We start from the raw sequence: 18,606 nt of genomic DNA, 5'->3' as shown, positions 1-18,606 counted from the left end.
AAGAAATTTGGACAAATCCATAAATAAAAGTGGGACAAAGGCCCAAAAATAAGGACACATTTTAAATATTGCTCTTACAAACTTAGAAAGTTAATAAAATAGTAGGTCTTGCATTAGTATGAATTTTCTGAAGGGTATGAAATCTGAAACTGAAATGTCTGTTATTATTTTCTAACTTCAATCTTTAATGATTTGTCACTAATTTGCCAGAAAACTACAATTTTATGAAAAACAGACCAAAAATGTGATGCGAAAATCTATACACACTACACAGACAGACACAAAAAATAGACGTAGATAAAGAAATATATGCCTTTCTAAAGAATCAGTCATATGCAATAAACTAAACATTAACAGTTTCAGGATGCCATGGGTTACAGAGAGACAAGTGTCTTTCAAAGTGTATGCTACCAAAACAGCTCCTAAGACAACATATTAAAACATTATTTACATAAAATAACTATCAAATAACTGTTTAACTCAAAAAGTCATTACAAGAGAAACTGCTATGTCACACACACAGGCTATATAGGACAGTGACTGAAGTTACTACTAAATGTTACTGTTAGGGATTTTACAATACTTCAATGGAGCTGGCTAAACTTCACAGTAATTGTTACACAGACAATTAATAAAGAAGACTGCACCCAAACAATCAGTGGACACTTAAAATATTAATACTATTAACTTCAGACATTGACGGAATAAGAGAATGCAATTTAATATACATTTTCACTTTTACGGTTTCACTGCACCATGGCTTCAGTGTATACTCATCCATCTCTGCAGTCACTTGATGGCAGGTAAAATGGATGTTGTCACTATGTAAGACTTGTTACATTTCCCCAGCTTTAGGACTGTAATTGCGGTTCTTTGTATTTACCTGAAAAATGTTTGTCAGAAAAAGTATTTTGATGCCATTTTCAGACAGATGCAGCTCTCTTATCTGTGTTTACCCCCCCCCCCCCATCAAGGACATTCCAAAACAAGTGCAGTGAACATTCAACTTAAAGAAAGATTTATTATATAATCACTCAGACTTGGATTCCCTATTTCACTAAGTAAGTAAGGGACTACAAGAAAAAAAAATCTGAGCAGCCTTTTCCATTTTGAAACTGGTTTCTCTTTAGGTGCAAATCCAACATTTCTCAGTCATTTCTTGTTTCACCAAGATGCATCATGCAGGTGTCCAATAAATTGAATGAACAAAGCTGCTGAACTTCCTTCCAAGTCCCAATCTATAGTAAACATTTTTTTCTAACGAGATATCTGTCAAGGACAAGGAGTCTGGCACCTACCTCACCTCTTAAAGCACATCTCAACTTTCAAACTAAATCAAGATTTCTGAAGGTACTGTATGTACAAAGCAATAAATACCCATATTCCTGCAAGAATACAAATTCTGGTAAGGATGTAGCCTCATGTGTTTATACTGCAATTCTGTTACAGCACTGTTGCATTTCTATGCCACATTATTTAACATGCATACCTGCCCAAGATGTAATGCACTCAGGATACGAAAGTGTCACCTGTTCTAATTATACTGAAAGTTAAAATGTGATCACTGGTTATTAAACACCAATGTTTAAAAATACAATTTCTTTTAAGTTATAAGTTGAACATACCATACACCAATTTATTTTACTATACATTACTATTATGAAATGATTTGCAGGCATAAATTGCTATGATCCTTACACAAGAAATGTCATAGTGAGACTGAGACAGCTATTTCATATTTGTCTGGCAGATGACATTATGGATGTGGTAGCACTGATGTTAATTTTCATTTCCTCTTCCATGTTTATGATTGATTTATCACAACTTTAACAGTAATTTTTAAAATATAGCTCTTTCAACCTCTTTGCTAGCAATGCATCTGTCAGAATAGCCCTTATCTGCCCACTTTTTGATGCCTACAGCATTAGTAAATTAAAAGCTTTGCCTTCATCCAAATAAATATACTTACAAATTTTAAAGTTGAAAATCTAAAAAGACTGTCCAGCTCTGTCTGTCCAATGACCGCGATCACAAAGTTACATAAATTCAATCTCCGATGTCTCCGTAAAGGCGGTAAAGCAAAGCAAACAAGTTGTTTTGTTTTTATTTTCAGCAAGCAGGTATACCGTAGCAACTAGCAAGTTAGCAACCAAAGTACTGAGAGGAGGAGAGAGCTACTACTGATTGTTTCTTGCTCTCTCTTTCAGAAAGGGAGTGAGAACAAATCAGTAGCCATCCAGCAGTCCACATCACGTATGTGACTATGGACGTGGCAGTCTTAGCCCCTTCCACTTTACTGTGTGGATAAAACTGCATTGACTTCTGGGCATCATACTGATGCATTCTCTCCTTAATCTAGACTGCTTTTACAACAGTCCAGATTTACAGAAAACTATTTTTTTAAACCCATAACTTGATGAGCATGGGCAATTCGAGTTTCGGGACTTTGCGAGTTAGTCGGCAACTTCCAGCAAGCCAGTAAAAAGTAAAGTAAAATTAAATTGGAATAATTTATAAGATATATATATTTAAATGTTCTTCCACAGCTGGGCGGGGGGGGGGGGCTGCAGTCTTGCAGTCTAATGGCACGAGCCGCCACTGAAGTAAGCATTCTTTTATTATCAGACTAATTATACCCAGTACTGCACACATGCCCCTCATTATCTCCACCCCAGTACCCCAGTACTGCATACCTGTCCTTCTTTGCCTCCACCTACATACCAGTGTATTATCCCTTTTGACTTCCATTCTCCACCTTATTAATAAAATCACTTTACACCATTGCCTCAAATCACTACTCTAAAATAGTCTATATTCCCCACTAATTCATGTTTCCAGCAGGGGAATTCTTATATTTTTCCACAAACACCCCAGAACTAGCCTCAAACCAATATTACTCTCCTACCAATAATGCCTTAATTTTCCTTTCTTCTAGCTTCATCTTGTTGAGTCACACTCTTTGATATAAGGTGTAACTGTTTGGCAGAGCAGTAGTTTTCCAAGACTAGCACTCCTAAACACCCCCCCCCAATTCTTTGTCCAGTTTTACTGTATCCCATCTTACTCACAGCCTTTCACCTGCCCACAGAAAATCCATCATCCACCTCTTTCATTTTTGAACATTCCCTTTACTATGCTAACCCAATAAAACAACTTTGAGACTATCTTTGGACATGCCTGCACCATGGGGTACTACATGCCATTACAGTATTTGTGTACCCTTTACTTTAAATCTACATGGTAAGTTTTCCAGCTCTTTAAGCTACTCTCTGTCAATGTGCCCCCTAGTTGTGTTTTTTTAAGGATGCTTATCTCTAGTATTTTTGCTTTATCTTCATTTAACTTGTAGCTGGATAGGTCCGCAAAGTCCCCAAACTCTCAACATGTGAAACAACTTCCCTTAAAAAAACTTTTACGCTTAGATAAGGTGAGTATTACCTTATCCATGTACAATGGTATCTTAAGTTCCAGACTTCTCCACAGGTCCTCTTTAAGGCCTGATAGAAGTAACATATTGTTCAATGGTTACAAATATAGTGCAAATAAATGTAGGGACATGGAATAGCCCTGCCTAATTTCTCTTGTTAAACTTAATGAGGCTGAGATCCCCTCTTTAACCTGAGCTGTTGGCCCTTGGTGGGTATTTTATAATAACTCAATAAATGTGGTGGTAAAACCTGTCATCCACAAGAGTAAAAATAAATGCCCACTGTCATGAAAGGTGATACTGCCAGCATAGCTATCTGGAATTTTGTAAATAATTATATATCATCTGTGAATATCAACATGATTTATATAAGATGCCTGTGTTACAACTGTATTAGAACTGTATGCTATGCGTATATCAAACTGGTCTGTACAGACATGTGCGTTAGAATGGTATTTTATAGAGTGTTTGTGCTTAAAATGTAACCACAGATTGCCCTGCTGGAAGAGAACAGAAATGTACACACACTACTGTAACTGTTTAAATGCATATATTTTAACAGTGGAAACTGGAATACAGGAGGTTAACTTCAGAAAAATAGCTGAAATGAAATTACTTTATAGGCTAGGCCAGAGACATAATATCTGTACTAGGGAGCTTTCTGTATTGTCTTCAGAGTGAACTGATTACTACATCTGAAAGTATGAAGGAATGCAATTGTTTTATGACTTCCAGCATCTGCCAAAGATCTATGTATTTTCTCAGGTAGATGCTAAATACTGTCAGATTCCAGCAGTGGGGGTTTCACCTGGGATACAGTCAGATGACAAGAAATTATGTCATTCTGCAAGCTATCCCAGCAGTAATATTTGAGATATTAATTCAAAAAAGTCTCTTAGAAAGACAATGCAGTCTGCATTCTGTCATGGTCCTGACAAGAACCATTTACCACACATCTGCCTTGCTCTGTAAGTAACTTTATAGGGTATAGTAACTCTCTTAGATACAGTCAGGAATATAGCAAAGCTTAGTTTAGATATTTTTCTTGATTTATTTGAGACTGTCCTGCAATGTTGTTTTAAATATTTCGTGTGATTTTTGAACTCTGATGTCACTGTGAATAAACACTAAGTATTTTCTTGTTATTTTATTATTTATTATTAAATATATTTAAACATTTCATTGTGGCTGATCTGTGTAGAGATTTTTAAATTTTGAGAGTACTTGCATATTTATTTGGTGACGCTGTGTGGGCCACTCCTAATAGCCTTGCTCTTGGTCAAACTACTATTTGTATTAATATTAATATTGCACAATAATATTGGGCACCCTTTGTTAAAGGCCTTAAAGTAGCTGATAAGGAGTTGGCTGGTGACAGTGATAACTACCTTATAGTCTTGGCAAAAGGGGGCATAGCTAGTAAACCTGTGCCAGCCTTTCCCAGGTGTGTGTGTGTGTGTGTGTGTGTGTGTGTGTGTGTGTGTGTGTGTGTGTGTGTGTGTGTTTGTGTAAATCAAACCTCAAAGAGTGTGTGTGTCAGCTACTTGGGCAGGGCCATGAAGTACTGGTTGGACAGAGAGGGTGCTGGAGGTCTTGGCTTGGCCTCTCAGCTGAGATCTCATCTCAATAGCTGTGCCAGTGGGTAGTCTTATTGGGATATGGAGAAAGAGGGAGAAACAAACCCCAGACTGACTGTGGTCTCTGCATGCTCTTAAGGGAAATTGCACTTGATACAGAGAGCTGGAAGTACTGTGTGTGTACTTGTCATCCTCCCAGTGTACCTTCCTCACTGTTGCCAGTGGTGAGGATTGAGGGTCCTTGATTACTGGTCCAGTGGTAGGTTGGCTCACCCACACTTGATCCTGTCAAATGCTTTTTCTGCATCTTGGGAGACAATAGCCCCATGTCATTCATTAACCTCTGTATCTTGCATTATCAATAACATACATATAATACTGTGAAACATCCTTCTGTGTTGCAAAAACCCACAGCAATCCAAATCAGTTAAATCAGGCAGTAAATCAGACACTTGTTTGTCCATTACTCCCATAAATACTTTATAATTCTGATTTCAAATTGTAATTAGTCTGTTTGAGGATGCCATTTTAGATTAGTCTCCGTTGTTTGGCTTAACCGCTATCACCCTATCTCTCCAGGTTTTGGAAATATGCATACTTGATTGAACACATATATCCAGGTTTTTGCAACTCTGCCCAGCCTCATGCACTAGACCACTATTAGTATTTCATGAAGCCTAAGGAATTTTTTACTTTGCTGTCACACTATGGCATCCCTTACCTCCATTTCCGATATTTCCCTCATTAGGTCTTCCCTACTCTGCATGTCTAAAATTGGCACATTAGACTTATTTAAATATTTCTTTATAGCCTGGGTTTTCCACTTTACAATTTCCTCCCCTTTGTTTAAACATTTCCCCTCTATTATCTTCTAACTCGTATACCATTCTTTCCTTCCCATCTTCACTCAGAATTGCCACTACATCCCTCATAGCTAATGGTAAATTGGTCTGATACAGTTCCTGAATCACAACATCTGAACTAAAATTCAATCATCTTCTATTGTTTGTATCTCTTCTTTGAACTGCCGAGACATTTGAATTCTCTCTTGATCTAGTTGCCTATGCTAGAGCTGCATGATCCTGAGAGTCTCCCTTTACCTCTTTTTTTTTTAAGGATTGGGATGTTTTTATTTTCTTCTGAACCTCATCCTTGAGGCCCCTCTTTGAATTCACCCTACTTCTCTGGAGTAATATCCATTGCTTCTTCAAGTTTTGACATTAATGTATCCCCAAGCCAGCTGGTGAATAACTCTTTTAAACATGGAAACATTAAGTGAACCATTTTACTAGTTTTATTCCTGAGCCTGATCTTCATTATTAAATGTGAACAATCTGGCTGAGCTACCAGATTCACCTCTAATCCATCAACTTTCCTAAAGTGTTCTCTTGTGATAAAAATGCCATCAATTTAAGACCATTTGTGCCACTTGAGACCATAATAGGCATATCCTGGCTCCCCTTCCTGCCTAAACCTCATTCCCACATCAATGATCTCTAAATTCTTTTGCCAGAGGCATGGTAATCTTTTCCTCCATTATTATTTCTCACCTTCCCAGTAGACTCCACCTCATCCTCCCTAAATATCATATTCCAGTCTGCCATCATTAACAAAATCCCTTCAAAACACTGTACAATCTTAAGTATGATGAAACTCACCAACATAATCTTTATCCTCCAGGGATGATATTCTGATATGAATGTCACTTTTGTCCTGCTACATATACCTATCCATCCTGCAGCACAGCCATCTTCAGTTTCCTATATCCGGTTCTCATTCAATCCCATTGAACTTTCTGCAAATATCACAGTTCCACTTATCCTTGCCCCCTCACAGCTTGTTTGTGCCAAAACTCAATAACCTTTTCAGGCTAATTTCCTTGTTTCCCCCTTATCTGGATGAGTCTCCTGCAAGGCTGTTATCCTGATAGATTCTATTTTTAATATTACAAAGACTTTTTTTCCCTTTTGACTGGATTCATCAGTCCATTGATATACCAGCTTAAGATTTTAATGAAGCCTTCCATCTACAGTCTTGAAATGATCCGTTATTACTTTCCAGTGCCATCCTGTATCATCACAGTTTTCACATTTGACCTCTTCCTCCTTTGTTCCTAGTGGAAACTTTGCTATAAACCTAATTCCAATAACTCAAGATTTAATCCTTCCTTTCCCCTCCTTGTGTCAGTTCAGTAGCACATGTTGCAACAAAGAAGACATTACTAACTCTCTCTCTCCTATCAGTCTTCTAAGCAAAATTACATACATAATATTTATTTTCCAAGGCAAGGGCCCACACCTTTTTTTGGCATACAAATCCATAGTAATTTTTCCCCCAACTTGGGAGGCAGCATTTTAATTACTAATCAAGACCATGCCCCTTTGCGGTTCCACCACTCATGCATCAATAATGGATGCCCCCTCCTGGTCTTTATACTCCTTTTACTATTTTTTATTTCTTTAGCTTAGCCTTCACGTTTGTTCCTTGTAATTAGTTGCACTGATTTATTATATGAACTACCCATCATCACTTCTATTGTGTCCTTCAGTCTGCTGTTCTTACATAATGTGTTAAAGTTAGTTAGAGATTCATCTTTACTTCTCACATGACAGCTACCACCAAAATGTTTGTCTTGTTCCAGACAAACACTCTTCAGGTAAGTAATGCATTTGTTACATACCTTCCATAATTCTGGATGTCAAAAGTGTCTCTCATCCCAGGATTGCTCTTACTACTTCCTGGCAGGAGTTGTATACCTTCTGCCAGCTCATTCTGTCATCCCAATTTCAGTGTCTCACTCACAGTGATGGCATTTTTCTGGTACCATATTGTTGCTGTTCCCTTTTCTGCACTTCTTGGAAGAAGGACTCATGAAAGTCATACTATCACATTTACCAGCATTCACTGCATCATTCCTTCTTTAGTTTGCCTACTGGAACTGCGAGTACCCACAAAGTGATGCCCTGAAGGTTTGGTTGTTTCTCCCCACTATTCCCTTTCGTTTATGTGTGCATTACCTGCCCTCCACCCTCTATGCACACATCACAGAACACACCATATCATGTGAACTCTAAAGGGAGATCAAAAAAGACAGGCGCTGAATCCAAAAATCCAAGAAGAACACACACAAAACGTTGGATAAAAAACTTTATCAAACAAGCAAAGCTTTCAGGTAAAACCCTTCTTCAATACTAACACAGATACATTCAAAACATAACTTGCTTTAAACAAGAGCCCACAAGTCACATGACAGCAGCCCACATCATGTGACTCCACCCTCTATGCACACGTCACAGAACACACCATATCATGTGAACTCTAAAGGGAGAGTCAGCTCTTTTATACCCTTTCTCAGTCTTGCTGTGTCAAAAATCATATAAATACCATATGGCTCCCCATCCCTGCCCACCATTTCCAATTAATTCTTTGGTTAACTTTTTTCTGTTTCACTTTTTATTTGAACAGTGCAAAGTTCATTCAATAAACTAGATCTAGTGGGGCTGGATCAACATCTGGTAGAGATAAAACTACAGAAAACTGCACCATAGCAGCCTTAAGTAGTATCCTTTCCTAAGAATGGCATCATAGAGTTATTATACCACTTTTCTTGTAATTTTAAGTACAACATACAAGCTCCATTTAATGTTCATACAGTCAATTTCAATAGACATCTGCCTACTTCAACTGACAGGTAGTTGGAGTAGGTCTACTTTTCTCTCCAACACTCTACTCTACTCCATGTTATTCATGGCTCCATACCTCTCATCTGTCCAGATTTTAACAAAATGTCCAGAATTTTGCCTCATATTTTTGGCATTTTCTCATAATATTGTGGTTTTCTGACAAATCATTAGTAAATTATTGAGGATTGAAATTAGAGAATAATGGCAGACATTTGAGTTTCAGATTTCATACCCTTCAGAAAATTCATGCTAATGCAAAATCTGTTATTCTTTAAAGTTTCTAAGTTCATTAGAGCAATATTTAAAAAGTGTCCCTATTTGGGGCCTTTGCTCTCACATTATTTATGGCTTTGTCCAGACTTCTTGCTCTAAGAGGTTGAGAAATATGCATGGCTCTCTTTCATTTCTACTGCACAGATTCATTATTCATACTTTATGGACAGAAGACCTTCATCTTTGCTGTATAAAAGCTTACATTTTAATCTAATCACTTTATAAAGCTTTTAGATAGGTATAAATGTTGCATGATAGTGTAGTCTGTCTCAATAAAGATTAAAGACTCCCCATTAGATAAATGTCATTCTGGTTTCTCAACCTCTGCCAGCACTCTAGGTAACAAAGCAGATTATTGTAGGCCTGCACATCTTTTGATACTTAACTTGGGTTCCAGAATGTTCTGTGTCTTCACTCCACTTGGACCACTTCCTTTGCTAATTGGGACCAAATCACAAACTGTTTAGTAAAAAAAACCTTTACAGTCTCAAGCCTCTGTACTTTCCAGAACACAATTAATCCAGATATTTTTCCTTTTCAACTTGTCTTCTTGGTCCACCACAATACTTTCCATCAGCTCCAGTCTCACATCTGTTAGAGCCATTTCTATTTTGATTTGAAACCCATGTATACTCCTCTGACCCAATGTAGAAATCCCCTGACCCCATGTGGAAAATATTGGGAAAAAAGGGGCTGATGATGATGATGATTTGATTGTGTATGATGTTTTGCAGAGCATCTGAGTGCTCATTCACCATCAGTGCTACTTCATAAATCATTTTATGTGTGTACTTAATGTATTTCTCCAAACTTATATTTATTTTTTCATCTTTTAACATATCTTCTCTTTCTGTTTCTTCTAGCTCATAGCTAGAAGGAAGAACTTTGGCAAATGGCAGAGTATTGGAATGCACAAATGAAAGGTCCTGGGATGAAACTGAGTAAACACAAGACAGTTTTAATTGCAGCAAATAGGAGATATCAGAAGAAGCTGAAAATTAAGACAAATGGGAAAATAATGGAACTTGTTAACAGCTTCAATTATGTGGGATGGGTAGCTGAGGAGAAAGGAAGTCTGAAGGAAGAGGTCAAAGCTAGAATCAGAGGGGCTGCAGCCAACTGGCACAGAGTGTCAGAATGTGTGACAGAAGAATGCCAAATAAGCTGTAAAGTAAGGTGTACAGAACAGTGATATGACCAATACTACTGTTATTTGATCAATAAATGTTGGTATTAAAAAATAAAATAATCATATAAACATTTGACTTTTGCCACTAATGCTATAGAATTTTAGGACAACTAACTGGGCTTACTAAACAGCTGCATTACAAAACTCAAAACTGAAGAAAGACTATAATTTATAGGACAAGCCCCATTACACCTCCAACATTTTTGTACTTTCAGTATCATAATTCAATGGTTGCAAAGTAAATGCCTTGTTTTGCAGTAAGGCAAAAGTATTTATCATTACCCAGGGTTATGCAGCCTTTGTGGTAGATTATTAGCACTGGGGACATCAGGCATAACCCCCACCCACAATTACAGGCAGTACAGGTGACTCAGATATCATTACTTTGTTTTAAGCTAATAAATTGCAGTTGTTCACTAACTGAGCCTTGGCTGCTGGGCACCAAAAAGATGAAACAGATCCATTATGTTTCCAAATCTTTTAACAACTGCCAGGGAAACACTTCATTTTAATTTTATATCGGCTTGAATGCTGGTCTGAGAGCAACACATTGCTCCAGAAAAGGACAAACGTTTTATGCCAATTACATCTATGTATTTATTCATTTATGTATTGTCATTTGTTTACCAGGATGGTCCATCTTGGCCAACAAAGCAACCACGTTTCAGTGGAGGCCCAGGGAGTAAAGCTACATACACTAATATTAAAATAAATGTAGAAAATATTGGCAAAGTACCAAAATGTAAGAGGCATATAAGCATACCAGAATACGAGTACATGACAGCAAGGGTCCATGTTTGGCTTCCGAATCCTAAAAAATCTCGAAGTGTGAAATAATGAACATAAAACACGAGCAGGACAGTTATCGAACAACAGCAACTTCGAAAAAATACATCTAATGGCCATAGTTGGCTAACAAACAGGAAGTAACACTATGGCTAAGGTAAGTGAAGGGAAACCTTTTAAATTTGCCCTATTCCCCACTGTAGTGCGATCTCAGAGTTGGTATATATAACTGGGGGGGTGGGAGGCATAGTCCCCCACAATGGGGGAGTGTGGACGCAGCCCCCCATCTTGGTTGATTGCATGTGCGATGATAGCCAACTATAGCCATTCAATGTGGTTTTTTTCGATGTTGCCATTGTTCAATAAATGTCACATTCTCTGTTTTACTTTCATTGTTTTGCAGTTCAAGGTTTCTAGTATTCAGTCGTTGAACATAGACCCGACAGCAATAAGTACTGTTCAATGTAATATAGAAGCAGGGTATCAAGATTATAACAAAAATTTGAAAAAAAATAGGATATACATATTAGATATATACAGCAGAAATTATTTACAAGAGTAACGTCAGGGAATAGTTTTCCAAGGAAGTCAGACATATATGAGTTACAGTGTAGTTTGACACCAATTCACAGCAGATTACAAATCTTCAGCAGCAGTTTCTGTATTAGCTTAGTGTGAGAGACAGCATCAGATGCTTTCTACAGGCCATGGAGTACTGCATATACCAACTTACCTATATTTTTGTTTTGGTTTATGTAAGTGACAAAGCTGAGAAGTGTGGACATGGTGCTGCAGTGTGGATGGAAATCACAGTACTTGAGAGATACAGGATTGTTTTCAATGATATATTGAAGAAGTTGGGACTGAATACACTTTTCTAGGCCCTTGGATAATGGGGACATTATGGCACTGTTTTAGTAGTCAGAGAGCTCAGTAGAGTTACTGTCTTTGTGGAGTTGGACAATATATAACTTCTTACATACATAAACTAACTGCATGATTTGCTACTTAACAATGGCTGAAATGTCTACAAGCACTTTACACTATGCTACTGAAATAGTGCTGCCATCAGTCAGCACAAGAGATTACCTACTAACCCAGTGAACAACAATTACCCAGTGAACAGCAATTAGTAATGACTGTGTTAATGAACAACAGCAAAACTCCCATGATGCTGCACTTCTTCAGCAGTACAACACAAAGTGTCTGTTGCTATTTTGTTTCCACTATCATTCTGTGCACAAAGCACCACATCAAAACAAACCATGCATTAAGGTAAGAGAGCATTTCAGATTTATAATTTGCTGCATAAAACAACTTTAAAAAAATGGTAGCAAAACAATCCAAATGACTACATTTGGAATATAATCCATTATGGTTAGACACAAATTGTTTATGGATTTGTATAATTTTATGAACAGTTTAGTTAATTTTGGATATTATGTTAATGTGAAGTATATCTGTTCTGATATTAATTCTGATGTAATTACATGTAAATCTGTTGCTTTGTCATATGTTACTTTTCTGGTATATGATTAAATGTTGTAGAAAATAAAGTTACTGCATTCTCTGAAGTGCAGGCCAACACAGAAGGTCTTTGGCTAACAAAGTTCGCAGATGACTGCAAACTTGGAGTCATAATAGAATCACCTAATGATGTAGACATTCTACAAAAGGGCCTCACAGAGACAAATGCTTGGTGTCAAAGTCATGGCCTCAAACTCAATGCCAAGAAGTGCATTGTCATCCCCTTTGGGAAAAACTTGGTATCCATGAACTACCGCATAGGCAGTAGCTCACTAAGCACTGAAAGTGTAATAAGAGACCTCGGGACACAGGTGGACAGTAGTCTCTCCTTTGATAACCACATTGCCGCAGTAGTCAGGAAATCCTTCTACGTGGCACACCTCATCACAAAAGGGTACACCTCTAGAAAAAAGGAGGTCATTGCTCCTCTCTACTCATCCCTCATCAGACTGATTATAGAGTACAATGCCCTATTTGGCATGTATCTCACAAAACACATAAAACAATTGGAAAGGCCACAGATATTCCTCACTAAGAGGATTACCGGCCTCAAACAGATGCCATATGCAGACCATCTAAAAAAACTCCAGCTCTACTCCGTTGCATATTGCCTAGTCAGAGACAAACTCTGCCTAACATACAAAACTATGTCAAACCCGGAACAATCGGGTTCGTTACTTGAATTTGTCTGAAGAAGTCCAGACACTTGACTGGATGAAAAGAGCTTCAGAATAATACTGGTTTTTGGTTTTATTAAAACTTTTTTGTGGTTTGGAGCTTCCTTTTGCCTTATTTTTTGTTTTATTATCAAGAACCTAGAATCCAGGCTCTCTTGCTCACCATTCAGTCTATCTGATACCAAGCAGGTTGTCAGCATGCACACCTCACCTCCAACACCTATCAAACCAACAACACATAAACCTACATATGTGGAGGCCCTTACAAGAAGCTTACCTAAATATCAGAGACCTCCCAAAAACAAACACAAGCATGCTTCACATAATTTATCCTCTGCAGAACATAGTACATATAATATATCACACACCAGTGTCACAGTAGTCAAGCCCCTAAGCCATAACACAAACACAAATATCTTAGTCATAGGCGACTCAATTGTGGGACACACAGATGTCCTTCTTAGCAGGTTGGACAAGGAAAAGGTCACTGTCAGCTGTCTGTCAGGTGCCATGATCTGCCACATCACACACGCACTCAAATCTTTCAACACCAGACACTGTTATGACTGTCAAACTCCATGTTGGTGTGAATTACCTGAGACATACCTCACTGGACTATATAAAGAGAGACATGACCGAGCTCTCAGATTATGTGTCTCAGGAAGGTATGTCCCTAGCCTTATGCAGCATTTTACCTTTACCTACAGTGACACCGCAATACAAACAAAAAATGATTGACTTCAACAATTGTCTTAGTTTCTGGTGTCATTCAAAGGGGATCTAGTATCTGTCAGCATGGGATGATGTGGCCAACAGAACTCGATGCTTTGCCAGAGATGGTCTTCATCTATCACCCTTGGGATTTTGGTTACTGGCTAAGGCTGTTGCCATCTGCACAGTGTCTTTTTACACAATGTCACAAGATCAAAATTCAAAATGGAAAAATACCCTCCAAAAACAACCTCAGGGTAATGTTAACACTAGGACCTAAACTGGAAACTGCATTCACTGGAAGCAGTCCACACCCTGGAAAATGTTGATATCTGTGCAGTCACTAAAATCTGGTTTAAGGCTGTGGAGAGCACCCCAGCTATACCAGGTTACATTTCCTTTCACATGTTCAGAAAACAAATTGAAGGCGTGAGAACTGACGGAGGTGCTGTATCAATATTCATTAAAGATAAATACACCTATAAATTGGTTAAACAGCATGATTCCCTTGAATTACTTCAGGTGCAATTGTCTATAGGTAAGACTGCTCTTCAGGTCATTGTAAGCTATAGAACCCCTTCATGAATCAGTACATCCACTCAGCCTACTTGAATCTACTTGAGTCAATCAAGATACAACCAAACACCCTGTTTTTGGGTGACTTTTATTACCCGTCCATAGACTGGATAAAATTATATGTGTTCTAACTCACTTGCCAAAAGGTTCCTGGACTTCATTAACTCCAATGCCCTGGACCAGCTGGTTGACATACGTACAAGGGACTCAAACATCCTGGACCTGGTGCTCAACCAACATGGAAGACCACTGCACCACCCCCAGTGTATGTCCATCCCTTGTGAGTTCTGACCACAAATCAGTCTCACTACAAGTAACTATAACACAAGACTCCCCCTTAGCAACAACTAGACTAAAAAACTTCTCCAAGGCCATTTACAACATTTTATGTGACAGCATAAATAGATTCATAGCCTCTCCCTCCACTGAAGGAACATACACTTATGCTGAGTTATACACCAATGCTTTTATACAAGCACCTGTACAATTGTATTGACTCTGCTGTACCTGATAGAACCAAAGCAAGATCTTCAAGGAAAAATAAGTAGTAGATCTGTACCAGTGGCATACCCCAGGGTTCGATCTTGGGGTCTTTGTTATTTGGGATTTACTTTTCTGAGGTGCAGACCAAAACCAGTAGGCTATGGCTGACCAAGTTTGCAGATAACTGCAAGCTGGGCACTGTCATCAATTCCCATAATAACGTAGATATTCTCCAAGAGGGTCTCACCCAAACAAATGACTGGTGCCAGAAACATGGCCTGAAGCTGAATACCAAAAATGCATCACCATCATCGTCATCATCATCCTGTTTGTTTGAGGAGAGTGACGTCTCCCCAAATTATCACATTAATAAAAACGTCCTAAGCACACAATTAGTCGTGAGGGATTTCAGCACCCAGGTTGATAGCATCCTGGCTTTTGATCACCATGTTGCTTCCGTTGTATGGAAAGCTTTCTACATGACCCTTGTCATAAGTAAGGGTATCTCATCCAGGGACAAGATCATAACATCCTTGTATTCTTCCCTTGTAAGGTCCATTATTGAGTACAAAGCCCCTTCAGCATGTGCCTTGCAAAGCACATGCAGCAGCTGGAGAGACCACAAAGGTTCCTCACCAAGATAATCCAGGGCATAAAACATCTGCTATACACAGATAGGTTAAAAGCCCTATCCCTCTACTCAGTTTCATACAGACTCCTCAGAGTTGATGTCTGTCTGGCATACAAGGCGATCTTGGACCCTGCCTTAATGGGGCTGCTGCATATCCACAAGTCAAGATGCACTCCAGTAACCTGCGTGCATGGCCTCAACCTGGTCTGTCACATCAATAGGACTTGCTGGTGGGACAAATTTGTGTCCCAGAGACTCCCCCATCTCTGGAACAGACTCCCTCTCCATGTCAAGCAGAGTATCTCTATACCCCTTTTCGGGCTCAACCTGGATAACTGGATGGGAAACAGAAAATACAACCCTGGGATTCCACCCATGTCCCTGCTGGACAGGGGCATCTGGTGCTAACTTGTCTAAACATGGGCTAAATTCGTGGCTAGGCTTATAAGGGCCTCAGCGGTAATAGTCTAGTAACTTCAAAAACTGCTTTCAAACAAGTCAGACCAAAAAGTACACAATGAGGAACCTTGTTTGCAGACAGAAACGCCTCCGAGTCAAAAAGCTTCTTAACGCTTTTATTTTGAACAAACCAAAAGAGCGTTTTCGCCACAGACCACTGCAGCTTCTTCAGAGAAACAAGTTAGACAAAAAACACTCACTTTAAAAATACTACATCAGGAAATGACATATTCCTGTTTCCTGTTACCGAACAGTTGTATTTAAAAACACATACAAAGTGCTAGAAAGTTAAAGGCATCCCACATTTAAAATCATTTTTAAAAGTAGCACACAACAATAAGAAATGGATTCAATTATATGAAAAAAGATCTCAGCGACTTAACAACGATAATATAGATGACAAAAAACAGATGTCATTACTATTTACAATAAACTACTATACAAAATATGTAAGTAGATCTATCGAAAAGTATACTCTGATACTCACTTAAAACATTAAAAACAAATTTGCCTTGTATGAGGTGTGTGTAAGGGATAAATACTGCTCATATTTGCTCAGGCTTAGTTTATTAAACATTCTGTTTGTGCTGTAACCATGCAGGACTAAGGAAAAAAGAAGAAGGGGGGGGGGGGGAAGAAAGGAAAGGGAAAAGAATCCTTTGCCCTGCGGAAAACACGTGCGACCTAAAAGATTCAGCACGTGAGAATCCATTGTGTCTTCCTACTAAGACCACTAAGACTAGGTTATAAACCTGACTGTTAGGTTAAGCAAGCCCTGAATAGTAGACGGTCAAGTCAACTAGCTAGACCCAATGTGTTAGTGCAAGGTGCTGAAAACAAACAAGACTGCCAAGTCATCCAATATGTGTTGCCTGATATACGGGTCAGACCTAAAGACAGGGAAAACTATATAGTAACAGTAGGTTTTACCTAAAATAACTTTTTAATTTAAGAACTGGGGCAATGTTGCAGTTAGTGTTAAGGCCAGGGAGACAGAAGGCGTCCAAGCGCAACTGCCAATCCAGCTCACAATTTTCTAGTATTAAAGATACAGGGCCCCCTCTGATTTTTAAGGGTACATGGTCTATAGCCATAAAGCTAAAACTATGTCCTGGGAACAATGCAATATGTTTGGCCAGTGCGTTGTCATCTTTACATGTCCTAATTGCATACAAGTGCTCATACATCCTATCTCGCAGTCTCCTGTCGGTTTTTCCGATGTAGAACCCAGAGCAGCAGTTGCACATAGCAATGTATATAACTGATTTGCTCTCACAATTAAGTGCATGCTTGATGACAAACTTCCTGTCCCTAACAAGGAATGTCTCCCCTGTTCGGACATTGTTACAGAAGTTACAGAAACCACATCTGGACATTCCTTTCCTTTTATAAAAACTGTGCTGTTGGATATCCCTTTGTAATAGTTCCTTCAAATTTTTAGATCGTTTAAAAATAAATCTGGGTTCGTCTCCCAATTTTCCTGCTAGTGATGGGTTTGAGGATATCAACCTCCAATTCTTACGGATGATGTCCAGAATTGCTTCTGAATTAGTACTAAAAATAGTGACAAAGCTCAAAGATAAATCTGTGTTTGATTCTCTGCGGTCAACATTGCTACCTATTAGACCACTTATAGGCACCTCATCTGTGAAACTACTAACTACACTGGAGGAGACCTTTTGTTTAGTCAATAAAGGGGTGTAGAAGCCTCTAGTTCTTTTAAGAGTAACTTCCTCAATAAGTTCACAAACCATTTTCTCAGGATAGCCACGGTTAGTGAACATTTCCTTCAGAAATGAACATTCCTTAACAAAATCCACAAGGGTGCTGCACATTCTTCCTGCCCTCACCAGCTGTCCCTTCACTATAGATCTTTTCTGTTTGTGAGGGTGAAAGCTGGTGAAGTGCAGGAAAGAATTGCAGTATGTGGCTTTCCTAAAGACGGTGGACCTGAAGCACTGATGACAAATATCCTTCGTAAGTTTGACATCTAAATAATCCAGCTCGGTGGTAGAAAATTTAAAAGTGAACTTCAGGAACTCAGTGGAATTACTAATATTATCCACTAAGTTTTTCGCTTCCAATTCTGACCCCCTGAACAGGAGGAACATGTCATCAAGGTAGCGGGTGTAGAAGGTAACAGGGGCCATAATACCAGGGAGATCAGCCAAGATGTTTGCTTCCCAGTACCCCATTACATAGTTTGCCACACCTGCTCCACATGGGGAGCCCATCGCCACCCCCCGTTTCTGTAAATAGAAGTCACCGTCAAATAGGAAGTTGTTACTGGTTAGTACTATTTCAAGTAATTCCATAACCAGTTCGACCTCCAATCTGACGCCCAAAATTTTGTAACATTGACCCTGTCCATTCAACCGCCTCTAAGTGCGGTATGCACGTATAGAGGTCAATGACATCAATAGTTAACAAGTTGTCATCTTCATTGAATGGCAGTTTGTTTATGTTGTCCAAAAATGTCCATGAGTCCTTACACACACTTGGAATGTACTTAACGTATTTGTCCAAGATGTGTGTGATTAGTTTGGAACATGGGTAAGTAATAGAGGATCTACTGTCAATTAAAGCTCTCATAGGGGGGTCAGTAAC

Source organism: Protopterus annectens, chromosome 17.part0, assembly GCF_019279795.1.
Source record: "Protopterus annectens isolate FY-2018-M chromosome 17.part0, PAN1.0, whole genome shotgun sequence".
Lineage (NCBI taxonomy): Eukaryota > Metazoa > Chordata > Ceratodontiformes > Protopteridae > Protopterus > Protopterus annectens.
Note: the sequence above shows the minus strand (reverse complement) of the source record.